The sequence below is a fragment of the Arachis ipaensis genome, chromosome B03 (genome assembly GCF_000816755.2).
Source record: "Arachis ipaensis cultivar K30076 chromosome B03, Araip1.1, whole genome shotgun sequence".
Lineage (NCBI taxonomy): Eukaryota > Viridiplantae > Streptophyta > Magnoliopsida > Fabales > Fabaceae > Arachis > Arachis ipaensis.
Window position 1 is genome coordinate 30449505 of NC_029787.2, and position 27625 is coordinate 30477129.

A 27625-nucleotide genomic window follows, 5' to 3' on the forward strand; every position below is an offset into this window, starting at 1 on the left:
GAGAAATTATAAAAGAGAGAAAATATTATTTTAGTGTTAGTTTTTCGAAATTACAAAAAAACAATTATAAAAAATCATTTTGGTAAATATAATTGATGAGTTTGAAAAACTCTAAATTAATATTTGTGATGAATAAACATTATTAAAAGTAATTAATTACAAAATTATTAATTTTATTTTCATTTAATATATATTGATTAATAATTTTGTTGCAGATTTTTAATATTGGGCCAAAAATGAAATTCTGGTGCAAGCCCAATATGCCTATGAACATTTAGCCTTGATATTAATTTATTGTGATCATAATGGCTGAAACAATGTTGTGTTTTATTTGGACCAAATTGATTCATTATTGTCACAAGCCCAAGTTAAACATATTTTGATATTCACTCTAATGCATGATCCAAAAATCCATTAGGAAAGTAAATGCTATCATTTGCCATATGCTTTCCATCGGATCTCATGGATGAAATACCTTTGGGCCAGTTGTGATTATCATTGTTACAAGCCCAAAGATAAAATTGCTTGAAGGCAAGCTTGTTTTGGTCCGAAACCATGAAGCAAAGGAAACAAAGCTTCATTCCAACGGATCCAAGCATTATACCATGTGATGGATTTCAAATTACACTCAACTATCATTTATTGCATGGAAACTATGAGAGAGAAATTGACAAATTGATTTGATTGGAAACACCAAAGCTACACGCTTGTCAGCAAAGAGAAAGGAAAATTGATTCACTTTTATTCTCTATCTTTGTTTCATTAACTATTATTCATAATTTCTCTTTCCTCTCTCTCATCTCTTTCCTTCTCTCATTCGGTCATTAACCAGGAAACCATGAAAGCAAAATGGAGCTACCGAAGTGAAGGAAGAACACTCTACAAGACCATCGCAATGATGGCAAGAAAACATACCAAAATAAAAGTGTGCTGTGGCTGAGATTTTCACCAAATATGGTTAGATTTGGTGAAGTAATCTCGAACTCTTCATGCTCAAAAAGAAGGAAGAAGATTCGGCCAGCAAGGAAGAGACTCTTGGAGGCGTGACTTGTCTTTGATTCTGCTCAACCACCACAGGAAGTAGCTAGAGTGGCGAAGTGATGGTAGAGGCAGAGATTGAAGCAGATGAAGTCATCATCATCATGAAGCATCAAGGGCCAGAAATCCATCTTGGAGAGCAAGCCAAGGATGGAGAGCTCGGATTGATGAAGAATGATGACCAAGGAAGGACTAGAGGTAATTGCATGTTGGGTTTTGCATGGTTATCTCTTCTCTCTCTGTGTGGCCGAACCGGATCTGTTTATTGAAGGAAGAAGAAGTTGGCTTGGGTGTTGGCTTCAAGTGTGAAGGCTTCTCTTTTCTATAAAAAGCGTGAACAGTCACGGTTTGAAGCAAGGAGTTAGAAGTAAGCAGTGAGAGTGCAAGGCACAGGATTCTCAGAGCTACCTAAATTTACAGATTTTCTTCTCCTTCAATGTATTCTGTTTTGTATTTTTTTGTTTAATTTTGTCATGTCTTGAGTCTCATGGAAAAAGGCAAACAGTGAGGTTTGTATGAAAAAGTCATAGAGCGGAAAAAGGCAGAGAGTGCAAAATTAAAAGAAAAAGTCATAGATGTCTTAGAGTTCCTTTGTTCATCTATGTTGTGTTTCATGATTCTGTGGGAATTCCCTTGTAAGTTGGGTTAGCACTTTACAGTCTGTAATCAAGAAGATTATAGTGAAATTCCATCATGGTTGTGATGGAGACTGGATGTAGGCTGCACTGCACTTAACAGCTGAACCAGGATATATCTGGGTGTAATTTTCTCTCTTCTCTACCCCAATTCTGTTTCTATTGCACAGGAGGTCAAACTGAAAAATATCTCGTGCCAAGTGACGAGACAAAAAGAAAAGTCTCGTGTCAAGTGATGAGATAAAAATAAAAGTCTCATGGCTAGGGACGAGACAAAAATAAAAAAGTCTCCTGAGGTTATCTCAAAGGCCAGCCAGTGTTACTAAGCAAAAAGGGGGCTAAGATTCAACCTCCCCCTTCTCTTAGCCACTGAAACCATCAATTGGTATCAGAGCTTGGTCTCAAAGAAATCAAGCTTTGCAACTTGGAGTAAAGATCCTCATGGCAGAAAACAGTGACTCAAATGTGGTGTCCTACAATCTGACCGAAGGACAATCAAGCAACAGACCTCCTCTTTTCAATGGAAAAAATTATACCTATTGGAAGGAGAGAATAAAGATATTTGTGCAAGCAGTGGATTACAGATTGTGGAAGATCATCTTGGAAGGGCCTCAATATCCAACTGTTACAAGTGTCGAGGGAGTTGTTTCTCTTAAACCTGAAGCAAGTTGGACGGATGAAGATAGAAAAAAGGTGGAGCTCAACGCCAAGGCCATCAATCTGCTCAACTCTGCTATCAGCTTTGAGGAGTACCGACGGGTATCACGTTGCACAACAGCAAAAGAAATCTGGGATAAACTCCTAGTTACTCATGAAGGAACAACCATTGTGAAAAAGACCAGGATTGACATGTTAAACAGAGAATATGAAATATTTGCAATGAAGGAAGGAGAATCCATTGATGAGATGTTTGAACGCTTCAACACCATCATTGTTGGCTTAGATGCTATGGAAATCAAGTATCATGAATCTGTGCTAGTGAGAAGAGTGTTGAGATGTCTCACAAAAGAGTGGGAAACAAAAGCTTTAATTATCTCTGAGAGTAGTGGTCTTGACTCTATGACCTATGATAATTTGAGAGGAAATTTACTTGCTTTTGAAAACACCTACTTGAAAAAAGATTCAAAAAAGAAAGGAATAGCTTTTTCTTCTGTCACTAACCCTCTGGATGATGAATCCAGTGATAACTCATCTGAAAATGAATTTGTGTTATTTGCAAAAAAATTCAGAAAAATGGTGAAGCTCAAAGGCAAAGACGGCAGCTCAAGAAAAATGAAGAAAGACCTTAGCAAAGTAACTTGTTACGACTGCAAGGAAATTTGGCATTTCAAATCTGATTGTCCCAAGTTGAAGAAGAAAGAGAAGCCAAAAAGAGGAAAGAAGAAGGGACTGATGGCTTCATGGGAAGATTTGGAAAATGACTCGGATGATGATGATGAGGAATCCGAGACCAAGTCACAACCTCGTCTCATGGCAGATCATATAGATCAGGTAGTCTTTCATAATCCTAACACTAAAGATCTTCATCTTATGATAGACCACCTTTCTGAAAAAATAAGATGCTTTCTGCTGAAAAATCAAGAACTTGAACAACAAATCACCATTCTTAAAGCTGAAAACAGTTTTCTTAAAGAGAAAGTGAGAGAGGCCGAAACTGCTTGTGATCTTGTTGAAGAAATAAGCAGTTAAGAGCCCAAATTAAGAGCTGTGAAAGTAATCATTCCGTTCTTGCATATGTAGATTGTTTTAAAAGAAATGAAGAGTTGCTTAAAGAGGTTAAAAGGCTTAAGAAAGACTTAGCCAAATTCACCCAAAGTTCTGAAAATCTGAATCAAATCTTGGCTAGTCAAAAACCTCTTTATGACAAGGCTGGGTTGGGGTTTTATAAATCTGCTGAAAAATCTCATTTTGAAAACTTTGCATCATCTTCTAATGATACAAGATTTCAAGACCCCACCTACTTTAACAAAACAGCAACTCCAAGATTTTGTAGATTATGCAATCGAAATGGACACTTTCCTATTCAATGTTTTTTTGGTGAAAGAATGATTGGTGATAAAGTCTGTAAAGTTGTTTTTGATTATAATGGCTTAGGGCATAAGAGATGGTTTAACATGAAAGGATCCAAGAAAATTTGGATACCTAAGGTCACTTGAGCTTGTTTTGTAGGTGTGCCTAGCATCCAAATGAAAAGAAAACATGTGGTATATGGACAGCGGATGCTCTACGCATATGACCGGAAAGACAACCTTCTTCATAAAGCTTGATGAATATGATGGAGGACTTGTCACTTTTGGTGATGATGCGAAAGGAAAAATAGTGGCTGTTGGGAAAGTTGGTAAAAGCTTTTCTTCTTGTATAAATGATGTTCTTCTTGTGAATGGATTGAAACATAATTTACTTAGTGTTAGTCAACTATGTGATTTAGGCTTTGAGGTTATTTTTAGGAAGTTTGTTTGTTTAGTTGTTTGTGAGAAAACTGGAGATATTTTATTTGAAGCTAAAAGATGCAATAATGTGTATGGATTGACTCTTGAGGACCTAAAAGAACAAAATGTAACATGCTTTACATCCCTTGAATCTGAAAAATGGCTATGGCATAGAAAGTTGGGTCATGCAAGCATGTACCAAATTTCTAAGCTAGTTAAGAAAAATCTGGTTAGAGGAATTCCAAACATCAAATTTGATTGTGATGCTTGCCAATTGGGCAAACAAGTAAAATCCTCTTTTAAACCTAAAGATGGAATTTCAACCAAAAGGCCATTAGAGATGTTACATATTGATCTTTTTGGACTAACAAGAACTCAAAGTTTAGGAGGTAAACACTATGGTCTTGTGGTAGTAGATGATTACTCTAGATTTGGTTGGGTACTTTTCCTTGCCCATAAAAATGATGCCTTTCATGCTTTCTCAACTCTTTGTAAGAAAATTCAAAATGAAAAAGATTTAAAAATTGCTCATTTGAGAAGTGATCACGGAAGAAAATTTGAAAATCAAGACTTTGAAAAATTCTGTGATGACTTAGGAATTTCTCATAACTTTTCATGCCCTAGAACCCCCCAACAAAATGGGGTGGTTGAAAGAAGGAATAGGAGCCTTCAAGAGATGACTAGGGCTATGCTTTGTGAGAATGAGATTCCTAAATTTTTATGGGTTGAAGCTGTGAATACAGCTTGTTACATTTTGAATAGGACAATCATTAGAAAAGGGTTGAAGAAAACCCCTTATGAGCTATGGAAAGGAACCCCTCCAAATCTTAAGTACTTTCATGTTTTTGGATGCAAATACTTTGTACTTAATAATAAAGAAAACCTTAGAAAATTTGATCCAAAATCTTATGAAGGAATGTTTGTTGGATATTCTACCACAAGCAAGGCATATAGAGTTTATCTCAAGGAACATAGAACTATAGAGGAATCCATACATGTTACTTTTTGTGATTCTAACTTAATTTCCAGTGTTGTGATAGATAATGATTCAGATGGTGAAGAGGCTGGAACAAGTGAAAAAAATCCCAAATCTGCTCAAAACGAAGAATCTGCCAGTCCAGTTTTGTCTCGTCAGATTGGAGGAGATATTTCCATTTTATCTCCTGAGCAGACACGAGAAACTAAAACAGTGATACCACCAAAAACTCATCAAAGCTCAACACCACTTTGGAAGCCTAGAGAATGGAAGTCAATAAGGGGTTATCCTCATGACTTCATAATTGGTGATCCCTCTCAAGGAGTAACAACAAGATTCTCCACCAAAAGGCAATCCGAACCAAGCAACTTTGCCCTCTTGTCTCAAATGGAGCCCAACAATGTCAAACAAGCTCTTGAAGATCCATCTTGGGTCAAGGCAATGCAAGAAGAGCTTGCTCAATTCGACAAGAATGAGGTTTGGACACTAGTACCTCATCCGGATGGTAAGAAAGTTACGGGTACTAAGTGGGTGTTTAAAAATAAACTTGGTGAGGATGGACAAGTTGTTCGTAACAAGGCTAGATTAGTGGCCCAAGATTACGATCAAGAAGAGGGTATAGATTTTGATGAGTCTTTTGCTCCGGTAGCTAGAATGGAAGCAATTAGGTTGCTTCTTGCCTATGCTGCCCATAAGGGTTTCAAAATGTTTCAAATGGATGTTAAATGCGCTTTCCTTAATGGCTTTATTGATAGAGAAGTGTATGTGGCTCAGTCCCCCGGTTTTGAACATAAAGATTTCCCAAATCATGTTTTTAAACTATCTAAGGCTCTTTATGGTCTTAGACAAGCTCCAAGAGATTGGTATGAAAGGCTTAGTACCTTCTTGTTGGAAAATCAATTTCAAAGGGGTACCACCAATACTACTTTATTTATTAAAGCATCTAATGATGATATACTCCTTGCTCAAGTTTATGTTGATGACATTGTATTTGGATCGGCCAATGTATCCTTGTGTGAAGAGTTTGGAAAACTTATGACTAGTGAGTTTGAAATGAGTTTAATGGGAGAGCTAACTTTCTTTCTTGGTCTCCAAATCAAACAAACTCCTAGTGGTACTTTTATTCACCAAGGAAAGTATGCAAAAGAACTTATCAAAAAGTTTGGCCTAGAAAATTCCAAACCAATGGGTACACCAATGCATCCTAACACAAAACTTGAAAAGGATGATGATGGCCAAGATGTGGATGAAACAAGGTATAGAGGAATGATAGGTTCACTTATGTACCTTACCTCTTCTTGACCGGATATTGTCCAAAGTGTGGGTGTATGCTCAAGGTTTCAATCTCACCCAAAAGAATCTCATCTTACGGCTGTTAAACGCATCATTAGATACATTAAGGGGACTTGTAATTTTGGATTATGGTATCCTAAATCTGATGACTTTTTTGTAGTAGGGTTTTGTGATGCAGATTATGCGGGAGATAGAGTGGATAGACGGAGCATATCAGACATGTGGTCAAGCAAGAAGCAAGCCACAGTGGCTTTATCCACGGCTGAAGCAGAATACATTTCCGCATCTGCATGTTGCTCTCAATTAATTTGGTTAAAAACGCAATTGGAAGATTACAAATTAAAAATCAATAGTATACCCTTATTTTGTGATAATATGAGTGCTATAAACATTTCAAAAAATCCTGTGCTGCACTCAAGAACCAAGCACATTGAGATAAAATATCATTTTATTAGAGAGCATGTGCAAAAGGGTACTATTGATATTCAATTTGTAAAATCTGAAGACCAAATTGCTAATATTTTTACAAAATCCCTCTGTGAAGACAGATTCTGCACCTTGAGAAAAAGTTTGGGAATGTTTGATTTAAGTTCCATTGATAACTTGTGAATTTTTTACTCTGTTCAGTTTTGTCTCGTAGGTTTGGACGAGATAAAAATGAGGGCTTGATGGAAAAAGCTATAATCAAGGGGGAGGCAACGCCACATTCAATTTTCATGGGCCCCATCAAAATTCCTTGACCCCACCATGACAGTTTTATTAGTTTCCCGTTTTTGTTTGAAAAATAAACTCACAAAATATCTTGGTTGTCCTATAAAATCTTGTTGGAAGAAGCATGTTGTCAAATCAAATCTTTCCTTCCAACTAATCCCTTGATTCAAGGAAACCCCTTTTCAGTTTTTGAAACCCCTTTGGATACTGTTCATACCCTGGGTCGAGCTACCCGACCTGGGATGATTGGCGACAAAGCGACCGACCTCTTCAGGTCAGGCTACCCGACCTCTTCTCAAAGAGGTCGGCCAAATCAACAGGAGAGCCCAATAAAGGGACCAAATAGAGGAACACGACCCAAATTCACAGGCCATCTAAGCCTATAGAGATAAGGGCGATTCCCTTGAAGATAAGCTGACCTCAACTCAAAAGATAAAGATAAGATAAGATAACTAACTTATCTTATCTAAAAAGGTCACTATCACACCATTATAAATACACTGGAGCACCCAGGTATAACTCATACTCTGATTCTACATAAAAACCTGCTTAATACCCGTGCTAACTTGAGCATCGGAGTCTCTTGCAGGTACCCCCCACCCTCCGGTGACCAAGGATCAGAAGTGTAGCCAGTCCAACAAGTCGGACACAACAGCTCCGGCTGCCACCAGCCAGCCGGACACATCATCTCCGACCAGTACTGAAGACCTCATCCGAGATCGACCTACAGTTTCAGGTAACCCTCGGAACATTGGCGCCGTTGCTGGGGAACCTGGAAGTCATCCCAATATCATGGCGGACGGCCATGACAATGACCACGATTCAGATCTAGAAAACAGAACGCCGCACAAGAACGCGGACACTACACTGAAGGATACTCCGGAATCCAACGGGGACAAAAACTCATCAAATTCCGGGGTAATAGAAGCACTTCAAGATCGCTTAAAGCAACTTGAAAAAGAAACCCAACAACAACGAGAGGTTGGGAAGGATCTTCAAAGAGAGGTACGGAGACGTCGAGAACTGGAAGACAAACTACTGCAATTAGAAGCCGATCTCAAAGCAAAAGCTCCTCGGGCCACTCCTGAGGAAAATTCACGCAAAGAACAAGACCCATTCACCAGGAAAATCATGAAAACCAAAATTCCAAAAGACTTCAAACTCCTGGACATGACTCTGTATGATGGTACCACAGATCCCAACCACCATCTCAGCAATTTCAGAAGCAGAATGTAGCTCACCGACGCCTCAGATGCCGTTCGCTGTAAAGCCTTTCCAACAACTCTCACGAAGACAGCAATCAAATGGTTCGACAACCTACCTCCCAAGTCCATCTCAAACTTTGATGACCTGGCCAAAAAGTTCCTGGCCAGATTCTCCATCCAGAAAGATAAGGCCAAGCACGCCCCCAGTTTACTAGGGATCAAGCAAGGAGATCGGGAGAGCCTCCACAACTACATGGAAAGATTCAACAAAACATGCACGGACATACAAAGCTTACCAACAGAGGCCGCCATTATGGGACTCACCAATGGCCTACGAGAGGGACCTTTTAGCCAATCTATATTAAAGAAGTACCCTACCTCCTTAGACGAAGTACAAGAGCGAGTAGAAAAATATATCAACATGGAAGAAAACGCTCGGTTGGGAGAAACCTCAAAATCTGGGACCCCCTACCGAGATAAAGACAAGGAATCCAAAAGGAAAGAAAATCGACAAGGGGAGAAAATAAAAAATACCATAATTACACTCCTCTCAGGGCATCCCCGGTCGACGTATATAAATAAGTCTGCCATACAGAGAAAATCCCCCCAGCGCGGCCACTCAAAGGCAAAAGGGGAGGAGGAAACCGGAAGGAATACTGTGAATACCATCGAGTCTGAGGGCACTCCACCAACGAGTGCTTTGACTTAAAAAATATCATGGAAAAATTGGTGAGAGAAGGAAAATTAGATCGATTTCTGGCCACCCGAGATGATGACCAAAGAAAGAGACGAAGGGACGAAGATGCCGGACGAACTGAACGATCACCTCAGACACCAGAGAGACACATCCACATGATACACGGTGGATTCGCAAGAGGTGGGATCTCCAAATCATCTCGCAAAAGATATCTCAAAGAAGTATATCATGTCGAGGGAAAGGAGGAAGCACCCGACATCCCTGCGATAACATTCACTAAAGAGGACGCATCCGGCATCATCCCGGGACACAACGATCCTATGGTCATCACTATCATACTGGCATACGCTAATCTACATTGCACATTAATAGACCAAGGGAGCTCTGCTGACATCTTATTCAAAACTGCCTTCGACAAGCTCGGCTTGGAAGAAAGGGAGCTTAAGGCATACCCAAACAGCTTGTTCAGACTGGGAGATACCCCAGTACAACCACTGGGATACGTATCACTGCACACAACCTTCGGAAAAGGGAACCAATCCAAGACGCTCAAGATAGACTACATTGTGGTCGACGTGAGTTCAGCCTACAATGCCCTAATAGGTCGGACCACACTAAATCAACTTGGCACAATAGTCTCGACCCCGCATCTATGCATGAAATTCCCAACTACAGAAGGGATAGCTACGATAAAAGCAGATCAAAAGATGGCGCGCTGCTGTTATAACGAAAGTCTAAACCTCAGAAGTAGAGGAGAAGAGTTTCATACAATTGAACTTGGCGGAGTTCAGCGACGAGAAGAACTCCGTCCGCAGCCAGAAGGCGAGATAGAGAAGGTTCAGATCGGAGACACCTCGGACAAAACAACTAATATCGGAACGATCCTAAGAGGAGACTCAAAAGAATTACTGATACAATTCTTACACGATAATGTCGATCTCTTCGCATGGAAAGCTGCAGACATGCCAGGCATAGACCCCAGGCTAATGTGCCACAAGTTGGCAGTCTATCCAGGATCTCGGCCGGTGCAGCATAGACGAAGAAAACTTGGGCCAGAACGATCCCAAGCTGTGGAAGAGCAGGTACAGACACTACTGAAGGCAGGATTCATAAGAGAAGTCAAGTATCCACTATGGCTAGCCAACGTCGTCTTGGTGAAAAAATCAAATGGGAAGTGGCGAATGTGTACCGATTACACCGATCTCAACAAAGCCTGCTCAAAAGATCCTTACCCACTCCCAAGTATCGACGCTCTGGTAGATGCTTCCTCCGGATATAGATACCTCTCGTTTATGGACGCATACTCGGGATACAACCAAATCCCCATGTATCCACCAGATCAAGAAAAGACATCATTTTTAACGCCGAAAGCAAATTACTGCTACATCGTGATGCCCTTCGGTCTCAAGAACGTGGGAGCTACTTATCAAAGGCTGATGAATAAAGTCTTCTCAGACCACATCGAAAAAATCATGGAAGTCTATGTGGACGACATGTTGATAAAGATACAAAGCGAAGATACATTATTGTCCGACCTGGCTCAAGTGTTCGACACTATAAGGAAGCACGACATGCGACTCAATCTTGCAAAATGCACCTTTGCGGTAGAAGCAGGCAAATTCCTAGGTTTCATGCTCACACAAAGAGGAATTGAAGCAAACCCGGATTAATGCCAAGCCATACTCAACATGAAGAGCCCCACCTGTGTCAAAGACGTGCAGCAACTCAACGGGAGATTGGCCGCCCTATCCAGATTCTTAGCAGGGGCAACGATAAGATCTCTCCCCTTCTATGCTACTTTAAGGAAGGGAAAGCAGTTCGAATGGACGACAGAATGTGAACAAGCCTTCCAAGACTTCAAGGAGTTCTTAGGACGGCTGCCTATCTTATCTCGACCACGAGAAGGAGAACCGCTCATATCATATCTCGCAGTAGGAAGCCGGGCAATAGCCTCAGCACTAGTCAGAGAAGACGAAAGTGGGAAACAACCCGTCTACTTCATTAGCAAAGCGCTACAGGGATCCGAGCTGAACTACCAGAAAATAGAAAAGTTTGCCTATACTCTCATACTAACATCTCGACGACTTCGCCCGTACTTCCAGGCTCACACCATTAAGGTTCGAACTAACCAGCCCATAAAAGGAATATTGCAAAAAATAGATTTAGCAGGCAGAATTTTACAATGGGCAATCGAGTTATCAGAATTCGACCTCCAATATGAAGCTCGGACAGCCATTAAATCACAGTATCTGGCCGACTTTATCGCAAAATTCACAGATGCCCTGGAAATTCCCACAGAATGGAATCTCTATGTGGACGGTTCTTCAAATAAGACTGGAAGCAGCGCAGGTGTGATAATAGAAAGCAACCAAGGAACCCAAGTTGAGCTCTCCCTCAAGTTCGGGTTCTCGGCTTCAAACAACCAGGCGGAATATGAAGCGTAATTAGCTGGTTTGAAGCTAGCTAAAGAGGTTGGAGCTCAAAAACTTAACATCTACAGTGATAAGTAGTCACCTCACAGATAACAAGGAGCTACCAAGCCAAAGATCCCACCATGAAAAAATATTTGGATAAAACCAAAAAACAGCTCGGACTCCTCGGGGAATATAAGATCTGCCACATACCCCGCGAACAAAACACCCGAGCTGACGCACTCTCAAAACTAGCCAGCACCAAACCAGGGGGCAACAATAGAAGCCTCATCCAAGAAATGTTACAGAACCCGTCAATCTCAGAAGAGAAAAAAGTCCTAGCCATAACAAGTCAGGACCAAGGATGGATGATCCCCATAATTAACTACCTCAAAGCAGAAACACTCCCCACAGAAGAAAAGGAGGCAAAGAGATTAAAAAGGGAGGAACAGTACTACACTATTATAAACAACATCCTGTACAAAAGAGGGATCTCAATACCACTGCTAAAATGTGTGCCGACCAACAACACAAAGGAAGTGCTAGAAGAAGTACACGGCGGCATGTCCGGCAACCATCTCGGAGCACGAGCTCTTGCTAAAAAAGTACTCCGAGTGGGATTTTATTGGCCAACCCTATAGAAAGAAGCTATAGAATTTGTAAAGACATGTCCACCATGTCAGAAACATGCCAACTTCCACATCGCCCCGCCAGAAGAGCTCATCAGTGTAACCTCGCCCTGACCATTTGCAAAATGGGGACTTGATCTTCTCGGACCCTTTCCCCAGGGATCAGGACAAGTAAAATTCCTCATAGTCGGAGTAGACTATTTTACAAAATAGATTGAGGCAGAGCCCCTAGCCAACGCCACCGCTCAAAGAAGCCGAAAATTCCTATACAGGAACATTGTCACGAGGTTTGGGGTTCCATACTCCATCACCACAGACGCACTCAATTCATAGACGCAGGCTTCAGGAGACTAGTAGCCGACTTGAATATAAAGCACTAGTTCACCTCCGTCGAACACCCTCAAGCCAATGGACAGGCCGAAGCTGCCAACAAAGTCATATTGGCTGGGTTGAAACGGAGACTACAAGATGCAAAGGGAGCTTGGGCCGAAGAACTTCCACAAGTCCTATGGGCATATCAAACGATGCCACACTCCACGACAAATGAGTCACCCTTTTGACTAGCATATGGAGTGGAGGCAATGATCTCAGTAGAGATCGAGGAAGGGTCATCCAGAGTAGTCCACTACAATGAAGAGGCCAACTCTCAACTTCAGAGGGAAGAACTCGACCTACTACCTGAAATCCAGGAAAGAGCTCGGATCAGGGAAGAAGCACCAAAACGTCGAATGGCTTCCAGATAAAAAGACGATCTAAAGATAGCAACCACCTTCTACAAATCGGCAAAGATGAACACAGAATAATGTAAGAAGTTATCGAAAGTGATCCGAAAAAGAACCTGACGAGGCCTTATGGATTACTAAATAATAACTTAAAAACTGGCCGACGTTAAGAAGTCAGACCAAGTCAACCCAAGTTATAAGTAAACCCTGGAAAGAGGTCTGGCCAACCCTACTAAAGAGGATTACTTTAACTTAGAAGGGCCCGACATAACAAAGTCAGCCCAAAATGAAAAGTTATAAAAGTAGTCCCTGAAAGAGACCTGACAAAGGTCCAAAAAAGAGGACTACAAAAATAACTTAGAAAGAGGACGACGCAAAGAAGTCGACCTCCTACAAACAAGTTATAAAAGTAATCCCTGAAAGAGATCTAACAAAGATCCAAAAAAGAGGACTACAAAAATAACTTAGAAGAGATCGATATAACGAAGTCGGTCTCCTACAGCAAAAAGTTATAGAAGTAATCCGTGAAAGAGACCTGACAAAGGTCCAAAAAAGAGGACTACAAAAATAACTTAGAAAGAGGACGACGCAAAGAAGTCGACCTCCTACAAACAAGTTATAAAAGTAATCCCTGAAAGAGATCTAACAAAGATCCAAAAAAGAGGACTACAAAAATAACTTAGAAAAGATCGACCTAACGAAGTCGGCCTCCTACAAAAACCAAGTTATAAAAGTAATCCCTGAAAGAGACCAGACAAAGGTCCAAAAAAGAGGATTACAGAAATAACTGGAAAGAGGACCAACGCAAAGAAATCGGTTATGAAGTGCTAAAAATACAAGCAAGACCGAGAAAACCGAAAAATCAAGTTGGACCCACAACCTCAAAGGATCCAAGCTACAAACAATAAAATACAAAGCAATCCAAAGAGGTCAAGCCGCAAGATTCCCACACTCTCAGAAAACAGAAAAGATACCAAGTCAAGCGCAAAAAAAAAGCATGATATAATCTACAAAGTTATAAAGCTTCAGAGGCCACCAAAATTTACCTAAAAAGGCTAGCAAGCTACTTTTGTTTTTTATAGTAAAAGTTGCTAGGCAAGCAACTAAAAAATGTCAGCAATTAACAAAACAAAGTTTAAGAGCCCACAAGCCGGGCCAGCTGCATAAATATCCAAAGAGAGATCAGCAAACACCAGGAGCCTTCTTGGCAGCATCAGGACAAGGAGAAGGAGAGCGAGTTTGAAAAATATTTACAATAACCAATAATAAGGCACACGTTAGCAGTTCCCCGGCAACGGCGCCATTTTGACGTTAAGGATTTTTGCTAGTAAAGAATGTCATAAAAACAGTCGCGTTGTAGATATAGTTTCTAAACCAACAAAAATCCCTTTCGTGCAAACGTTTTGGTTGTCACAAGTAACAAACCCCTTAAAATTGATAACCGAGTATTTAACCTCGGGTCGTCTTCTCAAGGAACTGCAGGGAAGTATGTTCTTATTATTGGTTATGGAGATTGTAAATTTGGGGTTTCAAGAATGAGGAACGAGTAATTTAATGACAAGTAAATTAAATGGCAATTAGAATGAATAAATAACTGTAAAGCAAACTTTTGACAAGGTATGAGAAATTAGAGGTCCTATCCTAGCTATCCTTATCAATGATGATGATGGTTGAATCTTAATTCCACTTTGTTAACCTTTACTAAGATAAAGGAAGGTCAAGGGATTAATTGGTTTGATCTTCGAATCCTATTTATTTCCTAAGAAAAGATTGGGATTATGGAAGTTCAATTCAATTAACAAAGATAACAATTATCAATCACGTTTGAGTTTGATAACTCCTGAGTTACTGATTTCTTAACCAAGACCAAAAAGAGAAAAGTAAATCTACTTGGAATAAGGATGTCTTCAGAGTAAAAGCAACAATAGCATAAATAAAAGAAATCAATATTAAAGTGAAATACCTCGATTAACATTAATAAAAGAGTAATCTGTAACATGAAAGAATTCATAAATTAACTTGAAAAAGAAAATAAAAGGAATATTGAACCTGATCAAAAGAGATAATCCTGAAAGTGAATAAAAAAACCCAAATCTAAATCCTAATCCTAAAGAGAGAGGAGAGAACCTCTCTCCAAACTAAATCTAAATCATGGAAAGTAAAAATTGGCGAGCTCTCTCTGAATGGATGCATTTCCCCACTTTATAGCCTATAATCTGTGTGTTCTGGGATGAAAACTGGGTCAAAAGCAGCCCAGAAATCGCCCCCTGCGATTTCTGTTACGTTCAGGTTGCGGGCAAGTGACGCGGAGGCGTCGTCCATGCGGCCGCGCGGGTTGAGGTTCGCAGATGCGACGCGGACGCGTCATTCACGCGTTCGTGTCACCTAAATTCGGGGAAGCTATGGCAAATTATATATCAAATCGAAGCCCCGGACGTTATCTTTCAAACGCAACTGGAACTGCGTCGTTTGGACCTCTGTAGCTAAAGTTATAGCCGTTTGAGTGCGAAGAGGTCAGGCTAGACAGCTTAGCAGTTTCTCCAACTTCTTGTATTCCTTCCACTTTTACATGCTTCCTTTCCATCCTCTGAGCTATTCCTGCCCTGTAATCTCTGAAAACACTTAACACACATATCAAGGCATCTAATGGTAATAAGAAAGGATTAATAATAAGCAAATATAAGATCAATGAAGCATGTTTTCGATCATAGCACAAAACCAGGAAGGAAAATGTAAAACATGCAAATAGTATGAATAAGTGGGTAAAGAGTTGATAAAAACCACTCAATTGAGTACAAGATAAACCATAAAATAGTGATTTATCAACCTCCCCACACTTAAACAATAGCATGTCCTCATGCTAAGCTCAAGAGAAGCTATAAAGATGAAGAGGAATGGTAGGATGTATTAAATGCAACCTATCTATATGAATGCAACTACATGCAAAAAAAAATGTTTCTACCTACTTGGTCAAAAGTAAATAAGTTCTTTAAGACAAACATAAATCAGATTTCACTAATTCAAATCATACAATAAAAAGCAAATAAACTTGTAAGAAGATAGCTCATGAAAGCAGGGAACATAGAATCAAGCATTGAACCCTTACTAGTAGTGTATATCACTCTAATCTCTCAAGTGTATAGGGTTATTCACTCTACTCTTCTCTAGTCATTCTTTCTAAACCTTGTTCTTCATCTAACCAATCAACAATATTTAATATACCAATGCAAATATCATGAGGTCTTTTCAAGGTTGTAATAGGGCTAAGGTAAGGGTAAAGGTATATATATGGCTAAGTGAGCTTTATAAATTGAATCTTTAATTAACCTAAGCTTTCACCGAACATACATATACTCTATATAACTCTAGTTCATGCCTAGCTACCCAAAATTCCCACTTTTACATCACATACTCATGTACCAAATTTTCTTAAAATTTTTTTTTATCACATGTGCATTGATTTTTCATTAACTTAACATTGGGGTAATTTTGTCCCCTTATTTATTTATATTATATATATATATATTTTTTTTTCTTTTTTTTCTCTTTTTCTCTTTTTTTGGTAGAGAAATAAACATAACTTATCAATGCACATGGATTTTTCATTATTTTTCTATTTTGGTTTTTCATGAGTAGGTTCCCAAATTCCCAATATTCAAATAAATTAGAAACATGATATATTCCCTTATTAACCCATGTTCCCACAGTTTTCCCACACTTAATTGTTACACAATCCCTATCTTAAGCTAACCAAAGATTCAATTGGGATAATTAATTTGTTTTCCGCTTAAGGCTAGTGATGTGGTAAAATATAGAACAAATAGGGATTAAAAGGCTCAAAGTGGCTAACAAGGGTGATTTAAAGGGTAGGCTTATTTGGGATAAGTGAGCTAAAATTAAATAATGGCCTCAATCATATGCAAGCATGTAAATACACTAAATATTGGACATATAGATTGGAACAAAACTAAGATTGCAATCATAGAGAAGAAAACACACAAGAATAAAAATTTATGGTTAAATAATGTAACCATGTAAATAAGCTCAAAATCTCACGGTTGTGTGTTCTTTGGCTCAAAAACCATGTTCCAAATACAACTTCAAACAAGTTTTAACCTAAAAAATGTTTTCAATTTAAATTAGTGAAATACTATAAAAAATTTCTTGAAAAAGAAAATATTACCTTAACCAAGTGGTAAAATATGCACACAAATCAAACAAACATGCAAATGCAACAACTTGACAAGGAAAATAAAACATTGGTGTTTGAGACAGAAAGGTACTAACCCACGGAGATCGGTATCGACTTCCCCACACTTAAAGATTGCACCGTCCTCGGTGCATGCTGAGATTTTCAGGTGGACGGGTTGTTTCAACTGTTACTTTTCTCTAAGGATTGTGCAGATGGACTTGTCTGTCTCCTCATGTAAACATCTTCTGCTTCCCTTCCGGGTGGCCATCCTGAAAGAAAATGGGAAGAAAGGTAACCCAGTAATAGAGATAAGAAAATAAATGAAGTATGGGTGGGTTAATGCCCAATGAAAAGGGTCTCATTTACATGGAAGCTTCAACATGTACGTGAGAAAATAATAGAAGCCATGACATACCAGTGGTGCAGAATATGCAAAAAAGGGGAGGAGTGTGGGTAATGAAATATCAATATAAGTTCATGTCAATGCAATGTGAAGTGCAAATATCATAAAAGATTGGCATTGGCAGGTAATTAATATCATCCCAGAGTGTAAAACAAGTCACTAAGCACCAAAATAATTCAAGATACAACAGTTGAATAAGAGCATTTAACACCAATGGTAAAATAATAAATTTAGAAAAGAAAAAAAATAAAAATATGCACAAAATTAAAATGCAATGAATGAAATATGCAAATAAATTAAGTAAAATAAAATAAAAGATAAGAAGAATGAGAAGGAAAAGGAGGGAAGAAGAAATAAGTAAGAAAGGATGGAGGAAAAATTAGGATTGGGGGAGAAAAGATAAGATATTTGGAAAATTAGGATAAGCTGTGCGGCGCAAGCGACGCGGTCGCGTGGGGCACGCGGTCGCGCGACTTGCGCTTAAACTGATTGACGCGGTCGCGTCGGTCACGCGGTCGCATGACCCATTTTATGCTACTGGCGCGAGGGCAGCCTCGCTCTTGCACAACTCTCTGTTCAAAATCATTAGTTGCCAAATATTGGGTGACACGATCGCATGAGGCATGCGATCGCGCGAGTGGCCACTTAGTAGGATGTGACGCGGCCGCGTGGGGCAGGCGGTCGCGTGAGATGGACTGCGCGTCCAGCGCCAGTCCAGCACCACTCTAGCACAACTTTCGGCTGTGCACCATTATTACGTCAAAATCCTGGTCACGCGGCCGCGTGGGGCACGCGGTCGCGTGGCAGGCCATTATTCCCATATGACGCGGTCGCGTGGGACGATTTGTGCCATTGGCACGCCTCCAGCGCTGCTCCTGCGTAACTTTCTGTTCATTATTCTCTCCCAATACCTGCGATTTTTTTATATATATATGCAATATGCAGAATGCAATGCTAATATGAATGTTATGAGTAATTCTAGGTTCAATATAATAAAATAAAATAAAAACTTGAAAACAAATAAAACTAAATAAAAATTAAAAAGAAACGATCATACCATGGTGGGTTGTCTCCCACCTAGCACTTTTAGTTAAAGTCCTTAAGTTGGACGTTAGATGAGCATCCTGTTATGGTGGCTTGTGTTTAAATTCATCCAGAAATCTCCACCAATGTTTGGAATGCCAACAGCCTCCGGGGTCCCAAACTAGGCATGTGAAGCTTCTGAGCAGCTTCAAACAGATTTTCAGGCTCCCGGAGTGATGAATATCAGAATATTTTCCAGGATCCCAAACTTTGGTTCTAAATCCGCCTTCGTTTTGATCTATATTTTTTCATCCGGGCGGTTTGGAAATTAGATTCTCACCAAGATGACCAAACGTTTTCCGAGATCCATTCGATTGAACATGAAACCAATCCATGCACTTCGAGTTGAAGCGTGGAACCTTATTGAACCTTGTGCACCAGCTCTGAGTGCGAGCCATTTCCCTCTTACTCTTAAAGCCGCAGAGAGTTCTAAGTTGGCCATCTGTTTCAAGCAAACCATATTCAAGTGGAAAAGTAAAGATTAAAGCTAAGGATTGTACCCACTTGAAGCTTGTATTAGGTGGTAATGGCCTTGGGATAGGTGTTTTCAGTGGTTCTGTAAGTTCTGCTCCCTGGTAATCTTCTGTGAATTCCTCCACTTCTTTGCAAGGATCTTCAAATGCATCTGTGTCCTGATCAAAGTCTTCTATGTCTTCCTCATCACTTAAGTCATAGACTGGAGGTTGAGAGAAATCTACCTCCGCATCATCTTCGTATTCACTTGGGGAAGATTCTTCGATCTCAGAGAATTCACTTGCGGATGCAAGTTCATTACTAAGAGAACTTGACTTGTGACTATTATCATCAAGGGAATTTGTGTCCTGGGTTATTCCGTCTAGTTCTTCATAAACGACTTGCCTTGGGGATTGTGCACTATCCTCCTTAGCATCAACTGTAATGTCCTTGACGGAGTTCTCCTCAACTCTGGATTCCCATGGAAGTTCAGCGTCTCCTAAATCTTCAACCAACTCTTCTTCTTGCATAATGACAACTTCTTCTACTTGTTCTAGTACGAATTCATGCTCTGTCTTGTCCACTGGAGTTTCTAGTATGTCCTTCATGCTACGCTCTTTATTAGATTGTCCACATGGGGCTGTGGTTAGTCCTTGAATGTTCGAACGTCTAGAAGCTAATTGAATCACTGCTTGCTCCAGTTGTCGAATGGTTGTTTGAAGTTTATTTACTGTTTCCTTGAGGCGAACTTCTGATTCTCTGGGTGATGGATTTGGACATGAAACATAGAAAAGTGGTGGTGCTTGGGAGTGATTAGATTGGAACTGGGGTAGGAAAGAATCATACGGTGGTGAATGGTGAAAAGAAGCTTGTGAGTGTGGTGGTTCGAGGTTATGTTGAGAGGATGGTCTATAGGCACGGGATGGGGCTTGTTGGTAGTCACAAGGTTGTCCACCATATCTTTCAGCTGGGCATGCATTGTAGAATGGTCGTTGTCTGTGATATCTTGGAGGGTGTTGACGCCTAAAGGGTTGATTAGATCCTCTTGGCTCCATCCATCCTTGATTGGTTTGACCTTGATACATATTCCTGTTGTAACTCCATGATATCTTGGAGGGTGTTGTTGCCTGAAGGGTTGATTAGATTCTCTTGGCTCCATCCATCCTTGATTAGTCTGACCTTGATGCATCTGTAACCTGTAACTTCTATTTCCTTCAACAAAGTTAGACCCAAACTCAAAGCGAGAGGGGTGAGAATTCATAGTAGCAAATAAAATTAAAAAGAAAAAAATAGAAATAAATAAACAAGCAAAAGAAAAATATTTACAATAACCAATAATAAGGCACACGTTAGCAGTTCCCCGGCAACGGCGCCATTTTGACGTTAAGGATTTTTGCCAGTAAAGAATGTCATAAAAACAGTCGCGTTGTAGATATAGTTTCTAAACCAACAAAAATCCCTTTCGTGCAAACGTTTTGGTTGTCACAAGTAACAAACCCCTTAAAATTGATAACTGAGTATTTAACCTCGGGTCGTCTTCTCAAGGAACTGCAGGAAAGTATGTTCTTATTATTGGTTATGGAGATTGTAAATTTGGGGTTTCAAGAATGAGGAACGAGTAATTTAATGACAAGTAAATTAAATGACAATTAGAATGAATAAATAACTATAAAGCAAACTTTTGGCAAGGTATGAGAAATTAGAGGTCCTATCCTAGCTATCCTTATCAATGATGATGATGGTTGAATCTTAATTCCACTTTGTTAACCTTTACTAAGATAAAGGAAGGTCAAGGGATTAATTGGTTTGATCTTCGAATCCTATTTATTTCCTAAGAAAAGATTGGGATTATGGAAGTTCAATTCAATTAACAAAGATAACAATTATCAATCACGTTTGAGTTTGATAACTCCTGAGTTACTGATTTCTTAACCAAGACCAAAAGGAGAAAAGTAAATCTACTTGGAATAAGGATGTTTTCAGAGTAAAAGCAACAATAGCATAAATAAAAGAAATCAATATTAAACTGAAATACCTCGATTAACATTAATAAAAGAGTAATCTGTAACATGAAAGAATTCATAAATTAACTTGAAAAAGAAAATAAAAGGAATATTGAACCTGATCAAAAGAGATAATCCTGAAAGTGAATAAAAATCCTAAATCTAAATCCTAATCCTAAAGAGAGAGGAGAGAACCTCTCTCCAAACTAAATCTAAATCATGGAAAGTAAAAATTGGTGAGCTCTCTCTGAATGGATGCATTCCCCCACTTTATAGCCTCTAATCTGTGTGTTCTGGGCTGAAAATTGGGTCAAAAACAGCCCAGAAATTTTCCCCTGCGATTTCTGTTACGTTCAGGTCGCGGGCAAGTGACGCGGAGGCGTCGTCCATGCGGCCGCGCGGGTTGAGGTTCGTAGATGCGACGCGGACGCGTCATTCACGCGTTCGCGTCGCCTAACTTCGGGGCAGCTATAGCGAATTATATATCAAATTGAAGCCCTAGACGTTAGCTTTCCAACGCAACTAGAACCGCGTCGTTTGGACCTCTGTAGCTAAAGTTATAGCTGTTTGAGTGCGAAGAGGTCAGGTTGGACAGCTTAGCAGTTTCTCCAACTTCTTGTATTCCTTCCACTTTTGCATGCTTCCTTTCCATCCTCTGAGCTATTCCTGCCATGTAATCTCTGAAAACACTTAACACACATATCAAGGCATCTAATGGTAATAAGATAGGATTAATAATAAGCAAATATAAGATCAAAGAAGCATGTTTTCAATCATAGCACAAAACCAGGAAGGAAAATGTAAAACATGCAAATAGTTTGAATAAGTGGGTAAAGAGTTGATAAAAACCACTCAATTGAGTACAAGATAAACCATAAAATAGTGATTTATCAATCACCTTCCTCGCCCCAGGAGAACTCGGCATGGACGGCCTCACACGCACTTGGGAAGATCCCTCCCCAGCCGCTTTGGCCGAGATGTTTTTGGCAGCAGTCGCCTTCTGTGCTCTTTTAAAAGCCTTCATTGACTCATTATTCTTCATTGCCTCTGCAAATAAAACACAACAGTAAGAAATTAAGCTGCAAGTCGAAAAGGCATTTACAAGCAATATAAACAGATAATAAAGGGAACGCAAAATACCCAGCTTAGTTTGAAGAAGAGAGGGATTGGTTAAAAATTTCTTTGTATCAAGATAGGGAGGTTGACCCCAGTGTTCTTCCAAGACAGTCACAAAAGCCCGCTCAGCCTCATCCAACATTTTCCACGTGTATCTGGACACTCTCACATCTTTTTGCCATTCCAAGGGAAAGGCGGGCTGATCATTTTCATCCAGAAAAAAGGGCCGAGCTCCTTCAACAGCTCGGACCTTGAAAAAGTAGTTTTTAAAATCACAAAACGATTCGTCAAACATGGAAAAGACCTTCTTTCCCTGGGAATATCAAAAGGAGACCCAAGTTGCCTTCTTTTTTACCACTCCAGGTTTCGTCAAGACAAATAGATAGAAGAAGAGAGATTGCGAGGCAGGAATACCAAAACCATGACACAACAATTGAAAAATTTTTATGAAACCCCGGGAATTAGGGTGAAGTTGAGAGGGAGCAACATTACAGGACCATAATAGGTCGGTCTCAAAATCAGTAAAAGGAAGGGTGATACCCAGCTGACCAAAGAAGAAGTCATAAGCATAGAAAAAAGGGCGATCTCTAACAACCCGAGTAAAGAAAAAAACTCTCTCCTCAGAAGAGGGAGGGACAAGTTCATAATTCTTCTCATCACCAGGATTACTACAGACCTTATGAAACTGCCTAAGCTGTGCGCAAAACTCGGAATCAACCAAAGAGACACACATAAGAACCATTGAGTCCACCCAATCGGCCATGCCCTCGGAAACCTGGGAAGACATCTCTACAACGTTATTGCGAGAAGACATGAGGCCAACTAAATCCTACAATAAGAAAAGAAGATTGGATTACTAAAAAATATTTTGGACGAGGGGCAAAACAACGCGACAGACAAACAGAAAAGGAAAACCCCAAGACTCAAACCAAAGTCCTCGGGCATCCTTTGGAGGTAGAGCAAGGTTTCAGGAAAAAGCTACAGCTTACGTCCCGACATTTCTCAAACAAGAAAAGAAGATCCGAAATAGCAAACATTTCGAAAAAGAAAAACACAAAGTCATCACTATCTTCCTACAGTCTATCAGCAAGGAGCATCACCAACATCAAACATGCCAAAGCAGAAATTGTCAAAGACACAACCTTTTTTTCAGAAATCAAACAAAATCATCACTACAAAGCTTCAAAATCAAAAGCACAAACAGAAATGGTGATAAACGTGTAAGCATCAAATAAAGAGGAAAGACGAAAAGGTTCATGCAAAAGACAAAGAAACTCCCAGAACACACATTACAACAGCAATCTGGCACAACAAAAGCAGAAAGATCCAAACTTTCTTGAAGCAAAATTAAAACTTTCTCAAAACCAGACATATAAAGAAACAAAGGAAGAAAAATCGAAAGAATAGAAGAAAACCTCGAAAGAAAGCTGAAGAACAGAAGCAACAAAGCCACCCCTCGAAGCAGAAAACTGCGAAGATGGAAGGAGAAATCTGGAAATCACCCCTCTTCAACAGAAAGCAGTAGCAGAACAGATGATGCGGGACGGAACTATGAACTCCAGGCAAGAAACAGAAAATGAGAGAGTAAAGAGAGAAGTTACGAAGAAGAGCGAAGAAGAGAAACCGTTTTTGATTGAGAAATTCAAAATAAAAAGCCAAGAGAAAATGGGGCAATTAATACCAATTAATGAAGGTATTAAACCCTCTCACGTTCCCAAGAATAAAGCGCTATCATAAAAGCACGTGTTTTTAGAAGAAAACGTTCCACATTCAAAAGATTCTACCAAAGGAAGAAATCGACAAAATGCTTGAGTTCGGCTTCGTCAGAGAAGGACCGAAGTCAAAGACTTGACCTCAACAAAAAGACTGAGCTCAAGTAGGGGCACTATTCATACCCGGGGTTGAGCTACCCGACCTGGGATGATTGGCGACAAAGCGACCGACCTCTTCAGGTCAGGCTACCCGACCTCTTCTCAAAGAGGTCGGCCAAATCAACAGGAGAGCCCAATAAAGGGCCCAAATAGAGGAACACGACCCAAATCCACAGGCCGTCCAAGCCTATAGAGATAAGGGCGATTCCCTTGAAGATAAGCTGACCTCAACTTAAAAGATAAAGATAAGATAAGATAACTAACTTATCTTATCTAAAAAGGTCACTATCACACCATTATAAATACACTGGAGCACCCAGGTATAACTCATACTCTGATTCTACATAAAAACCTGCTTAATACCTGTGCTAACTTGAGCATCGGAGTCTTTTGCAGGTACCCCCACCCTCCGGTGACCAAGGATCAGAAATGTAGCCAGTCCAACAAGTCAGACACAACAGCTCCAGCTGCCACTAGTCATCTCCGACCAGTACTGAAGATCTCATCCGAGATCGACCTACAGTTTCAGGTAACCCTCGGAACAGATAATAACCACTCTCTTAATGGCTAATAACTCCCTCCACTCTCTCTTTCCAATCAAGCATTTAATGCTCCTCTAACCTCCCTCTACTCACCTTACCCTTCGGCCACCTCTCCCTCTCCAACTTCCATTTCTATTCATCTTTCTCATTATGAAAAAGAAAACAGCACCAAGGAAGAGTGAGAGAATTCGCCTATCTCAAAAGCCCTCTACGCCCCAAACACATACACATATACACATTCACTCCACCTCTTCGTCTTCCTCTTCACCCCCCACCAAGAAATCCGAAACTATGAGGCGCAAAGTTATTGCTCAAAAATCCTCTGGAAGAAGAAAAAGCGAGAAGGCCAAGGAGCCAAGCATGGAAGAAGCAGAAGAGGAATCTCATACATCACCCCCTCCATCATCGCCGAGAAGGACCACTCCTCATGCATCCGGAAAGAGTTCACAGAAGACAAAAGGATTCATGCTTCATGAAACCAGAGAACCCACGAACCTTGGTTCAATGGAGTTCAAGAATAAATTTCACAAACCACACTCCCATTTTGATCCTTCAAGGTTTTCAACATGTGCTTTCTTTGAATTCCACAAAGAGATTTTGGAAAAGCGGCATCTCTGCCCCTCCTATCTGGTTAATATCGAGTCTCTGGCCTCCAAAGGAATCGACCTACAACCCCTGTTTGATGATCTCAAATGGTCACCATTGCTCCTTATTCATAAAATGGTTTACCCAGGGTTGGTGAGATAGTTTTATGCGAATCTGAGATATATTGATGGCAGCCTTCACTCCTACGTGAAACGGGTGCATATCACTCTGAATACTGAGACCATTGCTTCTGCCCTTGGTTACATTGATGAAGGGCCAAAGGTTTACATGAGTGACAAATGGGATTCTCATGTTGGGGTTACATACAAGCAAGTTCTTCATCAAATCTGTGAAAATCTGTCTGGACTGGATGGAACAGTTCCTACTCACAAGGCTTTGGGTCCAACCAACTCCCTGCTGCACCGCATCATAACTCACATCCTCACCCCACAAAGTAGTTCTCATAACAGGGTAACTGTATCTGATTTCCTCATAATTTTTGCTCTTGTTACCTCATCATCTATTTTATTTAGCTATCTCATGATTAGACATATGTGGGAATCTGTAAAGAGTACAAAAAAGGCTAATTTACCTTATGGAATGTTTCTCACGTGCATCTTTAAGTACTTTAAGATAGATTTAACAAATGAGGATGTAGAGAACAAAGTCTCTATGATCAAAGGAGGCGGGGCTGTTAAAAAGGGAAAGAAATCTATGGCCTCTGATGATGACTTTGAGTGCCGGCCAGAATCCTCAAAAGCAACCGATTCTCTAAGAGACATTCTCAAATATGTCCGAGCTCATGGTTCAATTTCACAAGTCTGCTCGCAAACTTGCATATGAAAATGAGACGGCCTGGAAGAAATGCCAAGAAAGGGTCGGTTTAATGCTTGAAAGCCTTGATGATGAAGCTGGTAGTGAAGCAGGGATTGAGGGATCTGACTTTAATCTTTCTGATGATTAAATTTCTGTTTACTGTTTGATATTGGCACACTTTGGCTCAATTAGTTACTTTATTTTCTTAGGTTGGAGACTGACAGTAGCATAACTATGTGATACTCTGATGACACTTTTTGATTATGTTTTGGGATATATTTGGCTTATTATGTTTCCTTGTTAAATATTTCTTGCAGGTGCCCCTTTGATGACAAAAGGGGGAGAAAAGCTGAAAATTGAAATCTGAGAAAATAGGGGATGAAATTTTCTGTTGAAAATTCATGATCACCCTTGTTATATTTTTTTATGCTTGATGATAGCATTGAAACTGCATTTGCTTCATTATGATTGCTGCTACTGTTTTATAATGTTTTGGCAATGCATTTGTCTTAATTACATGGATGACTGGTTGTTAATTAACCTTGATGAATATGCTTGCTTACATTAAATATTCTGTTTCATCCTGGTTAATATGCTTGATATTTTTTGGCAGTTCCTTTAAACTGTGTAAGGTATAAAAACTGCCATGTTTTGACCATGTGTGCTTCAAATATTTTTCTTACCATAATAATTTTGCTTTGATATCTTGTCTAGGAAAAATATTTGAATAAACTTTCTTTTTGATTGATGTCTGTAAAAGTTTGAGCAGAAAATCAATTTATTGATAACAAATGAGTTTTGATTATCATCCAATTCTGCTCATAAATCAAGCATTCAACATCTCAAAATAAATATGTTGAATAACATTATTACTTGAAGCTTGATTAAAATTGTTACATGTTAGTGCTTTCCTTGGTAAAAATGGCATATATTAAGGGGGAGCCATGTGACAATTTGAAAGGGGGAGAAATTCAAATTCAAAGGGAGTATTCTTTACTCAATCTTTAAATTTCTTTCCAGTTCAATTTTAATAATGTTTGTCATCAAGGGGGAGATTGATGAGTTTGGAAAACTCTAAATTAATATTTGTGATGAATAAACATTATTAAAAGTAATTAATTACAAAATTATTAATTTAATTTTTATTTAATATATATTGATTAATAATTTTGTTACAGGTTTTTAATATTGGGCCGAAAATGAAATTCTGGTGCAAGCCTAATATGCCTATGAACATTTAGCCTTGATATTAATTTATTGTGATCATAATGACTGAAACAATGTTGTGTTTTATTTGGGCCAAATTGATTCATTATTGTCACAAGCCCAAGTTAAACATATTTTGATATTCACTCCAATGCATGATCCAAAAATCCATCAGAAAAGCAAATGTTATCATTTGCCATATGCTTTTCATCGGATCTCATGGATGAAATACCTTTGGGCCAATTGTGATTATCATTGTTACAAGCCCAAAGATAAAATTACTTGAAGGCAAGCTTGTTTTGGTCCGAAACCATGAAGCAAAGGAAACAAAGCTTCATTCCAACGGATCCAAGCATTATACCATGTGATGGATTCCAAATTACACTCAACTATCATTTATTGCATGGGAACTATGAGAGAGAAATTGACAAATTGATTTTATTGCAAATACCAAAGCTACACGCTTGTCAGCAAAGAGAAAGGGAAATTGATTCACTTTTATTCTCTATCTTTGTTTCATTAACTATTATTCATAATTTCTCTTTCCTCTCTCTCATCTCTTTCCTTCTTTCATTCGGTCATTAACCAGGAAACCATGAAAGCAAAATG

At 39.5% G+C, this 27625-nt stretch overlaps 1 long non-coding RNA gene across 1 annotated transcript in view; it reads right to left on the reverse strand.

Annotated features, from left to right (window-relative positions):
- Positions 1-13631, reverse strand: part of LOC110269628 — a 21480-nt gene extending 7849 nt beyond the window's left edge. The window contains exons 1-2 of the long non-coding RNA XR_002358398.1: positions 13620-13631; positions 2931-2935 (exon numbers count right to left, since the gene is read on the reverse strand). This is a non-coding gene — a long non-coding RNA (uncharacterized LOC110269628). The remainder of the gene's footprint in view (positions 1-2930; positions 2936-13619) is intronic.